This window comes from Salminus brasiliensis, chromosome 7 (genome assembly GCF_030463535.1).
Source record: "Salminus brasiliensis chromosome 7, fSalBra1.hap2, whole genome shotgun sequence".
In the NCBI taxonomy this organism is placed as follows: Eukaryota; Metazoa; Chordata; class Actinopteri; order Characiformes; family Bryconidae; genus Salminus; species Salminus brasiliensis.
In genome coordinates, this window is record NC_132884.1 from 12,370,145 (window position 1) to 12,390,466 (window position 20,322).

The following is a 20,322-nucleotide window of genomic DNA, read 5'->3' on the forward strand; positions in this document are numbered from 1 at the left end:
CAAGGACACCAAAGAGAAGGTAGCCATGGGGAAACGACAACATGCTGATGGGGACTGTCAGCGACTGGAGGACACATCCTGTATGTAAATAGGTGGTGCCAGGAGCCAATATGAGTTTAACCTTTTCACTTTATTGAAAGTGCTTCAATTGTTAGTAGGAACAATAAACCTTTATAACATTATTTGCATGTTTAATTACAGATAATTATTGTAAGTTTGTATTTGATCAGAATTTCAGAAACAGAAATGTACTGTATACATAATAAAGCATTTGTCTGTAAAAAGAATAATTTAGGTATTTTCCCTAAAACTAGGATTTCTGTTACATTGTTTATGTGGTTTATGACACTGAATAACATTTTTCTTGACTATAAATATTGATCAGAGTACATAACATAAGCCAAAAACAGTAGTAACAGCTGCCAGGAAGAAATAAATGGAAACACTCCATTCACAGTAACCACAGTACTCTGTGCAGCTGTGTATGTACAGATTAACATGTGCACCCTTCGTAAGTAAATGGTATGATCTCTATTCCTCAATGAATGTTTCATAGGCTGCGTTGTGCATGTCCTTATGTTTTTATCACACATCATTCAATAGATCTTATCAGATCTGAAATGCTTGCTCTTTGACATGAACATTACACATACAGCCATATTAACCACTTGTCTGTTAAAATCTACTCAGATGCCACAACACGACATCTTCTTTCACCCTTCTGTTTTGACACTGTCAAAGTCAGTCATATTAAACGGCTTCAACTGTGATTCTGCTGACATAGAGTAGCGTGTGAAGGGAACATGTCTGACATGTGTCAGGAGTCAATACTGTGTTATACCAAGCTTTCTTCCTCCAGTGTAATGAGCTATTGGATGGAGAGGGCAGAAAAAGAATTCTTTTCAATTAAAGGTCGCTGATTGAAAAAGACCATTTCTGAAAAAACGCAAATTCTTCATCAAGAATTCAATTACCTTCTAAAAGAAATGAATAAAGAGTTTTTGCAGAATGTAAATTTTAATGATGGACTCTGAATATAATAACTCTGCCAATTAACTGTTTTCATTTGATTTAGATAGACCAGATAATGTTTCACAATATCAATTACACGATAAGCCTTGAATGGAGAATCTTAATGATGAGGAGACATATGAGAGGAACTTGTCTAATTAATGCATCCTAACCAGTTTTCATTTAAGACCTTAATTAGCTTCACCAATTCGCTTTTCTAGGTCAAAAGTGGGAGCTGCTCCTGCCGTTCATTAAAAGTGAAATTCAAGTCATCACACACACACACACACACACACACACACACACACACACACACACACACACACACACACTTGTGATCAATGACCTGAAATTACTTGGAATAAAATCTCTTTATGTTGACTTCCATTGTTAAGTTGAGTGAAGTTAACATTTTTACACTGGAAAAAAAGGCATTACTCAAAATAATATCAAATTATTATTAATTAATAGTTTAGATTTTTGAGTGTTATTATAAATGAGTGTATGTGGTACCCTCTGATGGACTAGCGCCTTATCCAGGAGGTACTCCTGCCTTATGCCAAGTGTTTCCAGGTGGGCTTTGGACCAACTGGAACCCTGAACAGGAAACTGCAGATAAGACAATGAATAAATGATCTAGAGGCTTTAGGCTATCAACACGCCACAGAGTAACTAGAAAAATGACCACACTGATATGAATTATAGTTCTATAAATGTAACACTATAGCCCCCAACAGAGACTAAAAGAACGACTGCTAATCACACTAAATAGATTGTGACTTCATACTCCACAAACCACAAACTCCAGTAATACCAGCCCCTCTTCACAAAGGGAAGAAACCAGGATGTTGGACCTGTAGTGGCTGTCAGGTTCGTGTTTTACTGAGGTGGAGTGAATCTCTGTGCGCTGGTGGGCACTCTGACAGGTTTCTGTCACTCTGCTGATTCCTGTCAGCACTTTTAAAGCAGAACATTCAGCAGTCTGATGCTGCTTGTGCACTTTGCAGTCCATTCAGAGTCCATTAATAATAAATCTGCTATCACATCCCTCAGCAATGAAATCCTAACCTGTCTCTGGAAATTATTCTTCCACATTGTTTTTTTTCTGACAAGGAATCCCTCAGTCTGAGCTGCACTCATTACTACAAAACTTTGAGACATTATTAATGTCAGTATAATAATAATGTTAATATCAATATAATACGAACTGAACTAAGTTGGAGTACAAACGATGATTAAACACATTCTTATTAATGTAATAAATGTTATATGCATGTATTAAGCCTTGCTTTTGTTTAGTTTTTTTGGAACCAAGGCATTGGGCAGCGTTGTTGCTTATAACAGCCAGAAGGGGGCATTATGGTAAGTGCTGTGAATGCAGGGTAAACGGGCATTAGGTGGCCTTATGAAAGCACTGAAATCATAACACTGAATATAAGACTTGCTGTAAAGCCATCTTATTGATATGGTAATAAATAAGACATGCATTTTACCTAGAAATAAAAACTGACAAAGCAGTAAAATGTATTTGAAAAGAAAAATAAAATAAATATGCTTGTTAAAATCTTTCCCTTTTCCTTCAGGTGTAAAAGTCTAATACGGTAAAACCTCACCATGCTTTACACTGAAATGTTGAATTGCTTTAAATTGCTTCATGACTATTTGGTGAAGGGCAGTTCTGTAGGTTTTCATGTACTGAAAAGGTTCTGTGCTAAATGAGAGGATGAGCGTCTTAACACACATTTGCAGAATGTATAGAATAGTGTTGTTAGTGTTTTATATTATTAAAAGTGCTGAAGGTGGTGTTTAAGAGTGTATACGTGTTTATGTGAGTTGTGAGTGTGTGTGTGTAGCTTTTACAATTTTACAATATGGTACAAGTTTGGGTTGTAATAGTGTATGTGTGTTTTGTATGTATGTGTATTGTGATATTTTGTAATGTTTGTGTGCACTCTGTGTTTTTGTGCAGATTGTGACATTTGCATTTTGTTTAAGGGGGTGTAACAACAGTGGTTTAATTCTTTGCTGTGGCATCAGAAATTAATTAATTTTTAAAACTGTAAAAATGTATGATTTTCATTAAAATTATATAATTCAAAAATATTTTTACAATTTTTATTTTTAAGTTGCTTTCATTTCAGTGCAGTCAATAATATAAAGGTGCAGTATTTTAGAATACTAACAGTACAATAATATTCATAAATAAAAATATTATCCCATGGGAGGAATGCACTGGGGGCCTCTTTCACTGCGGACTTACTTGTTACTGTTTCAGACACTTCTTACAGTAAAGTCAGTATGAAAACGAGTGCTTCATTTTCTCTCTCACTGACCGATACAACGTGCTGTATCAACACACTACTAGTTTTGTTGTTTATGTACGTAAATGGATGTGCCTGCATGTAAATTGTTTTGTGGCATTGTGTGTTCTGTGCATACATGCATGTATTATGCCATTTTGTGTGAGTATGTGTGTAAGTGTTCTGATTTATTGTGTGGGCTTGTTGACCTGTGTTCATTTTTGCTCATGCTGTTGTATTGCATTTTGTGTGTATGCTTTGGGGTATTGTGTGGATTTTTGCAGAGTTGTGTTTTGGGCACATGTCCATGTATCATGAAATTCTGTGTATGTATGTGTGTGTGTACTTGCCTGAGGGACTGTGGGCTGTGTGTGTGTGATTGATGCGGTTCTGTAGCCGCTGTATGGGGGCTGTGTGTGTCCCGGCCAGTGTTTATTGTGGTCAGAAAGCGTCTCGGTCAGGGGCTTCGCTCTTCAAACAACTTAATCCTGTCCAAGCTCCTTTGGGCTGCATTGTTTTCCAGCTCTGCGACACACTGCTTTGGCCAGGCACATCAATTCTCCTGCTATTTTCATAGAAACTGTAAAGGGTTCAGACACAGTGCTATCAGAACTATCTGGCCTAAAAGTTGCTCTTTTAGACGTTTGTTCAAGTCATAACTACAGAAAGAACCCTTCTAATACAGTTTTGGTCCCAAAGTTTCCAAGTGGTTCTACAGTTAGGCCATTGACATTATCTGTAACCACTGATTTCATTGTATGCATTTGGGAAATGGGAGAAGACACCACAATAGAAAGACATCAAAATAAATCAAAGTACTTTTGAACACAAAGACTCAAAAACACACAAAGAAGAAAATGTAGTTACACATTTGTGGGAAATGTGTATAAAGAGAGTGACATGCAGGAATACAGTCATAAAACATAATGATAATAACAGTAATTGATATTATATTAATAATGAATTAGATCAGCAACGCACAATACTTTTAGTTGGACAGGATAATAATAAGTTGGTGGGGCATTGTCCCACTAAGTGACCCCATGACAACTGGCCTGCAATGGCTGAGTGAGGAATGATCTTGCTGGTCTCTGATGTAGGAAAATAAACCTCTTGAATGTGATATGCTGGCCTGGCTGGAGGACAGGAAAGGCCAAACAGCAATCAGCAGCCTCCTGAGCCACCTCCCTCTGGGGCTATAAGGTTCTCTCTGCTGCACTGCAGGGCCGTAGACTCGGGGGAAGAATCAGACCAATTGCTCACTGAGCAAGGACAGAGAGAAAAATATTTATATTCCCCCAGAAACACAGCACTGAGCAGCGCTCAGGCGGCTTTCAGCAGATTTCTGTTTCTTCAGTGGGACATGTTTAGAGATTCATCCATCTGCAGAGAGCCAGCATCAGTTCCAGACCTGCAGTGTGACCTGCAGTTTGAGGGCATGTAGGGGCTTTAGACTTCTTGTGCACTCACTAACGTATTGTGTCATTTGTAACATGTGTAATGTGTTGACTTCCCGACTTTCCTTCAGTCACTAGGATGACAATTATTACAATTAGCTTTTATAAAGATAATAGCTCTATTTTAGTCAGTTTTGAGGAGTAGCACAGTGCATTAATGATTCATAGTTGTACTGATGGTAGATCAATTAAACACAGGGATAAATACATGATTTTATTTCAAAAGATGTTTGTTTTCTGTTTTCCCTTTTTTTTTACTTTTCAATTCAGGAGTAACTACCCCAACACTGATTGTAGACATGCTTCATATGCTATATTAATTTAGGTAGCATAATACTACCATAATACTGTAATACTAATGTAGCATAAAATAGTAACTTTAATGTTAGCATTCAACTGTCTGGTGAACAGTGTTTTGTCACATTTTTGGGAGTCTATATTTGTTTAAGTGTAGTACTTTGTGTCATAAGAATCAAAACTAAAGATGAAATAAACAATATGCTAAACAATGAAAAAACATTAGATGTACAATAAAAAAAAAACAACAACAATATTTTACATCGATAACAGATGTACACTCACTGTACTCTAGAAGAGCATAACCGGCCTAGAGTACTGCACTAAAATATCGAACTTTTACAACTGTTAACTTTTACAGTTGGTATGTGTTGTAGTATATAGTACATGCAATCACTACAATTATGCAACTTGAAAGACCCACTAATATGTAAATATCTTGAAGTCTGTTATACTGTAGCATTTTTTTCCTTCCTGTTAGAGCTGCATTAGAGCGGCATAAAATCTTTTTTTTGGCAGAACTGATTTAGTGCAAAGACATTAGCTGCACCAATGGCATGCTGATGAAGTTTTAATTTCCCTCTCTTCAGTCTCTCACTCCCAGTAACTAGAGCCTTATTTCAAAACAAATGCACACAGAACAAAATGCATGTTGTTTGTAGAGGGGTGGAGGTGTTTTGTGGGCCTTTGATGAGAGCGTTGCAGCTGACACCCCGCACTCACGTTGTGGACTTTGGGGTTTAAACAACTGTTCTACATCATCATACAATTCCCACAGCTGGGGATTTTTAATGATTTACACTCACACCTAACAAGGGATCAGGGCACAGTCAGAGAGCAGGAGAGGAAAGCAAACACAGTTTTCTTTCTCGCTCTGTCTCGCTCCCCCCCCCCCCCCCCATTCCCTCTGGTTTGTTTTATAAAGCTCTGCCCTCTCCCGCTCTCTTTTTCCACCTCACCCTAGGTTAATGGTGCTCTTTTAAAATTAACGACCCCTAAAGATATACAAGCTCTCCAGGTTAAAGACATGATCTATGATTTGCTCTGTCTAATTACCGGCCACTTCCATGCACTCCCACATATGAAAAGAATAATGTTGGGCTTTGTTATTGTAGGCTTGAGTGGTTTTGTGTGTGTGTGTGTGTGTGTGTGTGTGTGTTTATATGTATGTGCTTGTGGTTCCGGCTTTAAAAGAGACAGATGAAGAGGTTGCTGTGCATTGTGGTTATAAGAATGAGCCATTTGTATGAAAAAAGGAGGGCCTTTTAAAGAGAAGAGGTCCAATTATTCTGTCTCAGGCGGCATCGATTCACAATACTGTCACATTTGCCAGCGGTGTGATATTTAACAGATGAGGGATGAAAGTGGGTGTCAATCGAGGAGCATTGCCTTTGGAGAATTTTCGCTAAAACGTTGATCACAGCTTCATCTGAGCTGCCGACAAATTTCACTGATTAACAATACATAGGTTGTGGGGTCACTGGCAGGATAGACATCAGAGCAGCCTCAAGGGATGGGGAGGGTCCAATACATATTCACAGGCAAAATAGGCATATTCACAGAGTGTCAGTTTTTTTATATTTTTTTTACTGTAAAACTTTCTCTGAATCTTCTTTTTCCAAACTCTGACAGCTTTTCTTTCTCTATGGGTTGCCGGGGTGCTGGGGGGTGTGGAAAATCCACATGAAGAAAAGGCAAAGGAACGGGGGGGCGGGGGGTGGGGGCTGGGGGGTAAAAATCTTTACCCAACACTTTTACGCTAGGGCCTCTATATCTGATGCTCCACCATAATGTCTCGTCTTGATGAGACAATGAAGAATGGCCCCGGCGCCGACGTGTCAATATGAGCCAGGGAGAGACGTGCAGGGTTTTTTATTTAATCCGCTTTTTCCTTAAGATGATGGCACTTGTTACATTCTCACTGCCTGCCTGTCAGTTTGACACGGCAATATTCCCCCCTCTCCGGCTCTTCCTGGTCGGTTTCATTTATTTCAAAACACCATTTCACACACGGCTGGCTTTAACAAGGCATTATACAGTGTAGAGGGCGAGTCTGGGAGATAGAATTGTGACAGATACAACCGTTTTTTTGCTGTGAAAATACAGAATATTGTAAATAGTAGACTCCATAAAACTGGCAGAGTTTGCAGTAAAATGTTTTCCTTTTTTTCCCCTTCTTCTTCTTATTCTTTGCAGGCTGTTTGGTTGCTCTGTGGATCCTACCATCTCTCGGTCTCCCTGCCATCTGAAATAATGTCACATATCCACCGTTCTCTGGTGAATTCTTCACATTTATTTCTCCAAAATAAACAATGACTTAAGTCTTTCACTGCGCCAAAGCAAACGCTTCTACTGTGGCTTGTGGCTTCGTACAGATGTAAGTAATCTTTCCTGTTTTTTTCAAGTCCTTACCTGTCCAACCTAATTTCCCCCATTCTTTTTTATTTGGCTGAATAAATGTCATATGTCCTTCATTAGGCGTTTTTATGTGGTGCAGAAAGAAGCACCCTTCCTATCATTAAACTTTATTTTGATCGTGAAAATTGACAGGGCTTGGCTGTGGGTGTGAATCCTTGTATAATAACTTTATTATAAAACAACTCATCAGTCCTGCGTCTGCCTTAGGGTGTGATTTATTTAAGCTCGGTTTATATGCTTCAGAGGCGTATGCTGGGATTCCCCAGAAAACCTGAACAATGTCAGGATAATCAGTACAGTGTGAAAAGTTGATTTAATGGAGAGATTGACAGTTAGTGTTGTTTTTTGTTTGACTTTAAATATATTTAATTAAATAAATATTGTCAGGCTAGAGCGGGAAAATTTTCTTTTTGTGTATGTGTATTTTTAAAAATCCAATAATTTCGATAATGCACAGTTATACAAATTTAAAAAGGTTATTAGGCTTAATACACTCATTAGGACTAGTTAGGCAGCCCAAGAACTTTCATAAAGAATGATCAGCTGATGACGATTTTGGAGTGTAATTCATTTAAACCTTCTCTCACTCTGCACCATTCATCATCAGAAGAAATGGTCTGTGGAGTTATGAAGTAATAATGGATCTTTTTGACCACAGCCACCAAAAAATGTGTTAACTAAGCTGTGTGGCAGCCAGTAAGCATCAGGAAACTTAGACGGTTAGATGGAAAGTCTTATGTCAGTGTGGCTCTGTGTAGTCAGAATTATAAATTCAGTTATATTTTTGTAATTAATTTGAAACATATTCAAGATGTAATAGAGGCTCACCAGGATTTGTGGAATGCTCTTTGCGCTGTTGTGTATCCATTTTTGGAGTATATGTGGGATTGCTATGTATGTGTGTTCACTGTGTGTGGTATGTGAGAGTGTTTCTGGCTCCCTCCCTGGAACGCCGGGCTGCTTTGGGTGAAACACGGCGTGGCTGACATATCAGTGATGTTTATTAAGAGACGAGTCTATCAGGGCTCATGAGCGGCTGCCCGCCACGCGCCCATCTTTTGTTTCTTCCAGAGGGTGTCATCAATCTTCCACCCGCTCCGCTCTTCTGAACGCGTGATAGGAGATCAGCAGCTCCTCCCTCGCTCCCTCGCTCCATCCCTCTCTCCCGGCTCTCTTGCGCTCTTTCTCCCTTGCTCTGGATGGGCCTCGGCGGGACAGGCAGGTATAATGGCACTCTGAGGAGCCTGCATGCACCACTGAGTGAGACAGTGAGAGAGAAGGAGAGAGAAAGGAGAGAAAGAGTGCACTGGGAAGAGAGGAGAGAGAGAAAAGCAAATTTAAATATCCATTTGCTGTTACAAAAACCTGTACTGTATGTATTATGTAATACATAATAATAATGATTAAATTTAGATATACAGAAGAATCTATACAATACTATGCAAACATCCTGTGTATCCAAGTAAAGGTGCAAAGCAAAATATTAACCCCAATACCCATTAGTTTTATTAGCAAAATGTACAAACACCATGTTTGCAATAAACCAAACAAAAACAGGTTAAATACCTCAACACAACTAATATATATATATATATATATATATATATATATATATATATATATATATATATATATATATTAGTTTGAAGGGTGCCTTTTCCAGATGGCATGTTTCAGCTCCTTCCAAAGATGCTCAATAGGATTTAGGTCAAGGCTCATAGAAGGCCTCAGAACAATCCAATGTTTTCCTCTTAGCCATTCTTGGGAGTTTTTAGCTGTGTGTTTTGGGTCATTATCCTGTTACAAGACCCATGACCTGCGACTGAGACCAAGCTTTCTGAGACTGGACAGCACATTTCTCTCTAGAATCCCTTGATAGTCTTGAGATTTCATTGTACCCTGCACAGATTCAAGACACCCTGTTCCAGATGTAGCAAAGCAGCCCCAGAACATAACAGAGCCTCCTCACAGTAGGGACAGTGTTCTTTTCTTGATATGCTTCATTTTTCCATCTGTGAACATAGAGCTGATGTGCCTTGGCAAAAAGTTCCCTTTTGTCTCATCTGTCCATAGGACATTCTCCCAGAAGCTTTGGGGCTTGTTGACATGTAGTTTGGCAAATTTCTGATTTTTTATGATTTGTTTTCAACAATGATGTCCTCCTTGGTCGTCTTCCATGAAGTCCACTTTGGCTCAAACAACGACAGATGGTGCGATCTGACACTGATGTTCCTTGAGCTTGAAGTTTACCTTTAATCTCTTTTGTTACCATTCGTATTGTCCGTCTCTTTGATTTGTCATCAATTTTCCTTCTACGGCCACGCCCAGGGAGGTTGGCTACAGTCCCATGGATCTTAAATTTCTGAATAATATGTGCAAGTGTAGTGACAGGAACATCAAGCTGCTTGGATATGGTCTTATAACCTTTACCTTTAACATGCTTGTCTATAATTTTCTTTCTAATCTCCTGAGAGAACTCTTTCTTTCGCTTCCTCTGGTCTATGTTGAGTGTGGTACACACCATGTCACCAAACAGCACAGTGACTACCTGTAGCCCTTATATATAGGCCCACTGGCTGATTACAAGATTGTAGACACCTGTGATGCTAATTAGTGGACACTTGATTTAATATGTTCCTTTGGTCACATTATTTTCAGGGGTACCATCATTTTTGTCCAGGCCTGTTTAATGAGTTAACTTTTTAAAATAATTCTGTTGAAGCATGGTTCAAAATCAATGTCAGATTTTTATTTGTTAATTTTCATAGAATTTTTATTTATTATTACTTTTGTCAGATTCAAGTTATTTCTGTGACCGTTGTGAGTTTTTTTTTTTCATTAACCGAGGGGTACCAACACCTCCACAGACAGGAATCCCAGAACTTCTGTGGCTTATTTATCTGGTTTTAAGCCAACTTTTCTTAAATTTTTGTGTCAGCAGAGGTGTATGGCCACACAAGCCTTTAACGTTTAGTGTGCACCTTATTGTGCAAACTGAAACCTCAGTGCCTGCTGCCACCAAATCTTGCTGCAGGTCTTTTGCAGTCACTCGAGGATTTTGACCACGTTCCTCCTTAGAAATCTGTTGGCAGCCAGTGATAGCTTCCTCTTTCTACCACGTCCAGGTAGCGTAGCCAGTGTTTCTTTAGCTTTGAACTTGTGAACTATGATTCCTCCTGCATATCTAGGACCAATTAGTGCCTTTGCTTTGTATGTGTCCTTTTCCTTGTTTGTGCAGTGATCTTGACAAAGCTCTTGACTTATGAATATGTATGAATAAAGACCTGCTTTCCAAATGTCTGAGGGATTCTATTCAGGGGGTTGAATAATTTTGACACTACATTAATCATTAAAAGTGGTATTTTGTGTTGAATTTGGAGAAAACACTTCTATTAGTTGTGTTGTGCTATTTAAACTTTTCTTCTTTGGTTGGTTTATTGCGAACAGCTGGAAGTTTGTAAGTTTTGCAGAACCTTATTTTGGAATTATTATCTTTTTAGAATATTAGATAACATCAAAACATTATATGTAGTAAGATAAGATAAGATAGTCCTTTATTAGTCCCGCAGTGGGGAAATTCCCAAAGTAGCAAGTAGCAAGTAGCAAGTAACAATAAATTATTGTAAAAATGTAGTGTTTACCTGGTGATTCAAATTCAACAGCATTTCAATTGGTTTAGCTTAATGAAGCACCAACAAGCTAAACCAGGTATTTTATTACTACAGTTAATACTGGGCTTCCTTAAGAAGAAGTTTGGAAGTGGTTAAACAAACGCAGTCATTTTCTGTTGTATAGTGTTGGATGAAGCTGCTTCTAAACAGCAACATATATATATATATATATATATATATATATATATATATATATATATTCTTTTTTTTACTTTTTTTATGCCCCTGCTCAAGAAGGTATAGTATATGAATATCAAGACATGTACTTCACTGAACTGTACTGCATGTACAGTTCAGTGAAAAAAAAACATTAAGGCATTACAAAAGTGTGTGTGTGTGTGTGTCTGTGTATAAAAAGATTGTAATATGAAATTGATCGACATGGCTCATGCACATGGGCACTGTATCTACTCTATGGGCAGATATGGAGAAGGACTGGTAAATGTGTGGATTCAAATGGATCATAATGACCACACGGATATGGCCGCCTCCTCTGGCTGCAGAATCTGAGCTTCATTAAATGAGTGAAGGTCAGATTTATGGACTGATTTCCTCCACACTCATTTGTGTGGACAGTGTAGCAGTGTAGGGCCGGATCATGATGAATCTACTCCACTCTCCACTGGCTGGACTGCTGAATCCTAATGTTCACCCATTACTGAGAGAGAAAAGAAAGGAAGAAGAAAAGGATAGGACAATAGGGCAGAAAGGAAGGATGAGTCTGTGAAAGACACAAGAGAGATAGAGAGTGAAAATAGACTCAATTATAAATTACTAAAAGAAATCTAATCTGACTGTTATTTTGAAGATGACATATTGTTGCTGTTATGCAAAAACTTTGTATCTCAATTTTTTGTTTTTTTGTTCACTGACAAAATGTCAGTGTCTTTTTTTTTACATTTTGTCAAACTTTCATGATGGACCAATAGAAGTCTCTAAAAATAACTAAAAGTTTGTACATTGAGTTCCAGTGAAAGGGAAAAAGGAAAGGAAGGAAAGGAAAAGTTTTTTTTTTATTTTTTATAATTGACATTTTTTTTAGAGATATCACTCCTATGCCTGTGTTTGTATTTATTTGATTTGACTTTATTTGGAATGTACACATTAGACTCCATATTAAAAGGGTTAGGGTTAGGATTAGGACCAGAAATTCATTGGTATTTAGTTAAATGTAAGTCAAAGGTAAGATAAGTATTGACAAAGCCTCTAAAGTGTACTACCCTAATAAAGGGTTACCCTTTTTGTCATCGGGTTGCCTCTTTAAGGTATTTTCCTAGTGAGCATGGTAAGGTATTGATGTGTTTTATTATGGTTGTTGAGCATGTTTCATCATCATGGACTGGCCAGAGTTTGATTTTCATGGCACTGCATGTGTGAGTCAGCACGATCTGCTTTAAACATCAGCTCACATCATCCTCCGCTGTTCCACAGGGAAATAAACTTGGAATGAAATAAATGCCCATTCCACTTCTGATTCCGATCCAATCTGCCTACAAACGATGCCAAGAGCGAGCCTCCGAGAGAAGAAGCGTGCACAGCTAAAGGAAAGAAAATTTAAATCAATATTTCCCATTAGCCAGACTGATGCTTAGAGCAACAATGCAGCAGCCAGGGCTTTGTGTGTTCAGGTGTGGAGGATAATTAAATCTGTCTTTAGAGAGATCCAGCCTGATTAAACAGAAGAGAAAAAAAACATCAACACAATTGGGGGAAGGTTATGAGGAGACAAAGAGACATGCATACACATACGCATACCCTATAAGTGGCTGGGCTTCTTAATTTGTGGTATGTTTTGTGCGTTTGGTGTATGATTCTTAAGACAATGTGTATTGTGTTCCTTATGGATAAGTACATTGGACATAGGACAGTTACACATGTGTTTTGAGGGGTGTGTGTGTGTGTTACTGTATTTGTGTCTTTGTGGACACCACAAAGTGAAAATTTTACAATTATGATATGTACTATCAAAAAACATTAATTTGTTTTGCTTCATAATTAAAGTTAGATCTGCCTTTCATTCCCTTACGTGAACTTATAAACGCTTCGGCTTATAACAGTTTGATTTGCAATAGGTTGTATTCACTGGCCAATATTTCTCTGCAATGAACTCCAATCTGTGTTAGTGGATGGCATCATAGCTCCAGCTGACCAGTATTGCCTGTTCAACTTTAAGTTGATAAAAATGTATCTACTTGATTGAGTCTACTCTACCAAAACAGTTTAGCACATTATATAGATTTACAGCATTTACATACCTGCATCATCGCTAATTCTGTATCCAACTTTTTTACCTTTGCATGTAATAATTCTCTGCATTTTGGAAAAGCTAATATCTTTTCCAAATAAACTCTAATAAACTTATTTATTCCCATTGCAGGGCACTTTGCGAATTCTACCATGTTTTTCTAGCCAAACAGACAGAGATGGGGTGAAGTAATGGGCCTTTGAAATGATGCAGTGAGTTGGCAGGAGATCAGTGTTAACACAGGTACGTGTACAGCACAGAACAGGACTTTTTTTGCCTTCAACCTACTTAAAAGTAATTAGATTCTTTTAGATTATGACACAAATTAGTCCATTCAGTATTTTATTGAAAATTATTATGCTGTTAATTTTTAAAATGTCATTATTCATCAACAGATCTTTGAGTTTCCCCAAAGCTTTGTAATGCTAAGTACTCTGTTAACTAATTCTAGAGTATGTTTGTTCTAACAAGTGCTTCCCAAAACCTCTGTAACTAAAGTACTGCATGAACTTGCTTGCAAATTACCCTAAGTAACCCAACCTACTTGTTATTTACAAAGTACTTTTTAGGGGGGTTCTTCAAAGCCAAGTATCACTATTTCTCAGAGTGATCCAAATGAAACTGAAGGAGTAACGGGCAAATAAATACAAAATATGAAAAAAGTAGGTTAAATATTCATAATAATTAATTACAATTTACAAGTTAGGTGATCACACATGAATCACAATTAGTCTATTGAGACACACTTCTCATTCAAAAGCATAATTACTGCTTATTTATTTTCTGCACATTTTAAACACTATATATACAAATGTATATTTTTATACTATTTAATGTGACATTATTTTTGCACATACCACATTTTTTTTAAATTCTTTGCAATATGTCAAATTAAGCTACAAATAATACTTCAAAAAGTGCAGGCTTCTGTTTTCTGTAGAGGACAGACTTAGGCTATTTTCAGCCTGCCAGCCCAAATCTGATTTTTGGCATATCTATATTGTATCTGGATTGATTGTGGTTAGTCTGGACAGCAACAAGCCACATGAAATCTGACCACATTTGAAGGTGGTTTAAAATACAATTAAAATTTGTACAAATGCGTCTCAGTCTAGACGCCCAGGCCACTCAGATCAGATTTCAGCGTGTCAATTTGCATCACTCGCGATGCGACAAACAACAACCATGTCAAATACTGAGTGAGGGAAGTTCAAGGATTGAAAAAGAACGCCACAGGTAGTTACTGACGCCTTACCTGTCGTTATCAAAGCAATCCATGCAAATCTGGTTCTAATTAGTTGGTGGTGACAGTCATCTCACCAGATCTAATTTAAGAAATCTGATTTGCCTGCACTCTAAACATTTCATTTAGAAAATCAACAATACAGGTCATTTGAGCAGGGTAACTCAAACATACATACAAATATACTACTACTACTACTACTACTACTACTACTACTACTACAGTGTGGAACATCTCTGGGATTTCATATTTAATGTTTGAGTCAACAAAGATGTTCTGAGCTTATTCAGTAGGCTGCGATTTATGAAGCTCTTTAGTAAAATCTCTTTCTTTTCTTCATCCTTCATTAGTTGGATTTTTTCTCAAAGCTTTTTAGATAGTAATGGAGGTAGTGTGCTAGTGGGGAAAGCCCCCCTCGATGTGGAGATCTGCACAGTAGCCAGAACAAGCTGAAATCTTTTGTGCATTATTGAGCCAAATGCTACCAACTATTCATGAGGTTTATCAGATTTGAACAGTGATTTGAAATATGTTTTTGAAATGGTATTTTGACCTTCAGTTGCCAGTATTTTGGTCTCTCCCCTTTCAGTCTGTCACTTCAGTGAGCAAGCTTGCTAGTAGAAGTTTCAGCTTCAGGCTTCAGCTTTAGCTGCATCAGCATCAACTGGTGAACAGCAAGAAGATGTGGTTTTGGGTGATTACACAATGAGTGGGTGTCATGGTTGGCAAACTTAAACACTAGCTGTGGTTAGCTGCAGTTAGCTCAGTGGTTAACATAAGAACCCTTGAGATAAAGCTCTCATTGACGTTAGTTAAGTTTTACTGTGTACAGCAAATGCTGCATTGGGGCGTTCTGGCACACTAAAATAGGATTCAAATTAAAATAGGAGAATCATAAATGTAAAACTAAGAAACAGAGAAGAGTATTTCATCGGTTTTATGATAAGGTAGTTAAAGCTAGCAAAGGCACTGTGCTGATACTAAACTAAGCACTCAACTTAGATAATAACATTTTATCAACAATATTAAATTAGATATGTAACATAGACATACTTTATAATATACAGAGGTGCTCTAACGTGCTTGTAGGCTTGGGGCTACAGGTGGTCATGGACCCTATGGAATGAGTTAAAACCCTTTTTTTTAATCCATCCAAACTGATGTGGACTATGCACTTAGCATCCAAAAACTTGAGACACACCACCAACAGCATTCAGCATGGGTTGACTGCTGACATCTCTCCTCATCACATTGCAACCTGATGTTAAAACGACCACCAAAAAGTCATAGTAGGTCACATGTTATATACATGTTATTTCTTCTTTCTTCTCTGTCTCTGTTCTTTATTAAGTAATAATTATGTAAAGCTGCTTTGTGACGACAACAGTTGTAAAAAGCGCTATACAAATAAATTTGACTTGACTTGACTTGACATGTGGTTTCAGTTTTACTCTGAGAAAGTGGTCAGAATCTGACCAACTCTATGAGACTCTATCTCCAATGAGTCTGTTATCTCCAATGAAAATCATGCCCACAGGGCAGCCATCAGCAACACACACACTGTAGCTCACAAAGTTCATTATTCATCAGTTCAGTTGATCGCACAAAAACAGCCTGCCACATGTTTTTTGGCTATATCAGTGAGTAACACAACTACAACTAATAGTTAGGAAACACACAAGCCAAAACCAGCCAATAAACATCAAGTAGAAGTCAGTCACTCAGCATAGGGAAATAATGAAATTCATCTCAACCAACTGTGTTTTCCTTAGCGATTTTACCTTACAAGACTTCACAGTGTCAAGGTTACCATATGAAAACACTACTGCTTAAACCACAAATTGGCTGAAATGATTCAAATGTTTTACACATATAAAACACATGCAAGAGACAGTACTACATCCCCATGTAACACAACTAATCAAGTGAGTCACTCTTAAATAAATTCAAAAGGTATTTCCAAGGTTTTCTGATGCTCCAAAAAAGCTGTACATTTCAAACAATTGCAATTCAGGCGTTTCGCTCTTTCGTTAATGGGTGAGCCAACTACTGCTGTGTGTATAGTTTATACACACAAGGCATTTATGAACTTTTTGCAAACTAGTGCCCCTAGTGGTATGGCCAAGAATACTTTTCTGTTCTATGCATACTTTGTTTTGCTTTCCTTGTTTCTGTAATGTCCATGCATGAACATAATACATATGAGATCATTATTATTATTATAATTAGTATTATTATTACCACTACTACTACTTCTACATATGCAGTAGATACCTACATAGATATAACGTAACATAACATATGGGATGTAAGAATGATACTACATCCTGGCATGGTACAAAAACATGTGTATGTATATTAGTGTATGAGTACATGTGTGTGTATATTAGTGCCAGGTGTTGTGTAGCGTAATGGAGAAAGAGATAGGGATCAGGGAGGAAATGGCCATTGCTAAGCTGACCCCCGCTTCACCTCTCCCCGATCTGTCATACTGTCCTCCGGCTGACTCCTAACCTCTTGCTCCCTGCCTCCACAAACTCCAGAGGAAACGCACCAGCACTTCTGGCTCTTATTTGGGCCAGTACACACAGTCATAAGTGTGTATTCCTGTTTTGTGGGGTGTTTCCATGGTCTTCTTTATCAGTGTCTGTATATACTACACATACTGCTGTGCTGTTGGGTACTGTTGTGTATGTGTGTTCATGTATACATGTGTGTGTTAGAGATATAACCAAATATAAATACAGTAGTTAAATAATTCCCTTGATTTGGCCTGATCAGCCATGTAGTAAATATACTGGTGGAATTGACTAATGTTTTATCCACATGGTTACCAAATCTAGAAAAGGATCTTTAGTAAACAATTGGAAGGCAGCTGGCCATAAGCTCTAGCAGCCTCACATAAACATTGTCTCGCTAAGCTTCAACATAAGACACAGTTCCACTGCTCCACAACTCAATGCTGGTGAGCTTTATACCCCAATATGTTGCTCCAGAGAATCCTGTTCGATTGCCCATACTTCTGTACAGAGACTAGGTTAAGCGGTGTATAGAGTATCATAGGTAGACCTTAACTATGAGAGACAAAATGAGAAAAAAAAAATCAGAAAATCACATTGTCTGATTTTTAATAAATTTATTTGCAAATAATGGAGGAAAATAAGTATTTGGTCAATAACAAAAGTTCATCATACTTTGTTATATATCCTTTGTTGGCAATGACAGAGGTCAAACGTTTTCTGTAAGTTTTCACAAGGTTGGCAAACACTGTTGCTAGTATGTTGGCCCATTCCTCCATGCAGATCTCCTCTAGAGCAGTGATGTTTTGGGGCTGTCGGTGGGCAACATGGACTTTCAACTCCCTCCAAAGGTTTTCTATGGGGTTGAGATCTGGAGACTGGCTAGGCCACTCCAGGACCTTGAAATGCTTCTTACAAAGCCACTTCTTTGTTGCCCTGGCAGTGTGCTTGGGATCATTGTCATGCTGAAAGACCCAGTCATGTTTCATCTTCAATGCCCTTGCTGATGGAAGGAGGTTTGCACTCAAAATCTCACAATACATGGCCCCATTCATTCTTTCATGTACAGGGACCAGTTGTCCTAGTCCCTTTGCAGAGAAACAGCCCCAAAGCATGATGTTGCTACCCCCATGCTTCACAGTTGGTATGGTGTTCTTTGTATGCAACTCAGCATTCACTCTACTCCAAACACAATGTTGTGTTTGTACCAAACAGTTCTACTTTGGTTTCATCTGACCATAAGACATTCTCCCAATACTCTTCAGGAACATCCAAATGCTCTCTAGCAAACTTCAGACACGCCCGGATATGTACTGGCTTAAGCAGGGGAACACTGGCACTGCAAGATCTGAATCCTTGGCGGTGTAGTGTGTTACTGACGGTAGCTTTTGTAAAGTTGGTCCCAGCTTTCTGCAGGTCATTCACTAGGTCCCCCCGTGTGGTTCTGGGATTTTTGCTCACAAATGAGTGGAGGACAGAGAAGCCTCTTAAAGAAGAAGTTACAGGTCTGTGACAGCCAGAAATCCTGCTTGTTTGTGGGTGACCAAATACTTATTTTCCACCATTATTTGCAAGTAAAATGTGACAATGTAATTTTCAGATTTTTTTTCCCTCATTTTGTCTCTCATAGTTGAGGTCTACCTTTTTCTCTAGTTTGACTGTTTTGTTAGTGATGTATCATGATGTTCCATGGTATCTATGTTTTTTTTGCAAGGGCAAGACATCGTCCTAAAATGTCTAAAAAAAAAAAAAACATATTCGCAAGAACCAACAACCCTTTACTCGGATTGTCAATTGTAGATGCGTCTTAGATGCTCACCTGACATTTAACTGAATGCCATTTTAATGCAACAGAATTTTGAAGCTGACTGTAAATGATTGTCAATTGAATGTAACCCTACATCCAACCCTAACCTTAACCTCAACCATCCTTGTTTAGGGTTAGGTTTAGGGTTAGATTTATGTTTTAGAAAAAGGTGTAGGGTTACATTCAATAGACAATCATATACATTCAACTTAGAGTTCAGTTGCATTTAAGAGACATTCTATTGAATGTTAATTGAATGTCAGGTGAGCATCTATGAGGCATCTACAGTGAACTATCCAAGTAAAGTAATAGCAAATGCTCTGTTGACCTCTTGCTCTTCTCCACCTTGAAAAGTTTATCTCTGTACTCTTATTCTGATGCTTTCAATGCAGTGAAAGTCAATGACATGAGCCGCTGAATGAGCAATATACCTGTTGCAGATCTCACAATGCTTTTCACTAGCAGCACTGTCCAACCATCTATGAGTATCACATGTAGTCTCCATTTTAGAAACCTTGTTGTAGGCTGGATTACTCAAAAGGATGATGAAGGAGCTGGAGCATTTCTATATTTGGCCTGACGTTAATATTTATAGATGAGCAAGTTAAAACAAGCCATCAAACAGGTCATAAATGGATGCGGAAAGAAAAGGAGGGTTATTTCTCGCCGACAGTCTGTTTCCTGTTGTTTGTGTTCATATCCTGTAAGAGGAACCAACAGGAGGAATTATTCCGTTTGAAAAGCTCAAAGTAGTTTTGAGCTTTCATTCCCAGAATGGATGTGTCTCTATTTCCAATACCAGAAATAGCCGCTCTGTAGAAAAAATATAGTGATGTGCTTACTATCAAAGGGATTCATTTTGTTGTGCTCCCAAACGATGATTATAAAAGTTTAGAGTCAAATCCATTTCTTGATTTGATTCAGTGGACTAGAATCCAATTTTCTTGATTTTTGACTCCAGTCTACATGTCCACATGTGGCAGACTTTTATGCACTACTGTGTTGTAAGTGTGGTGTTTAAACTAGCTGGTGGGTTTGGCAGTAATTGTTACCTTAACATATAGAAGAAGTAAGTGAAACTGTTCTTTGATGGTTTAGCCTGCACATTGCTCCTTAGTTATGTTAATTAATATCAACTACAGCTATTCATGGACACAAAGTCATGTTTTAACAGAAACTATTTGAACTTTGTATGAAAAATTAGGGTGCTAACACAAGCTGCTTGCTCAACTAAGCTGACTTACAAGTACTTGATAAACTGTACCTGATTCTCATATGTCAAGCTCAGTCAAACAGGATGATTAATGTTTCAGCAAAGGTGATGTCCCTTAAAAGGTTATATTGTTTGATTGAA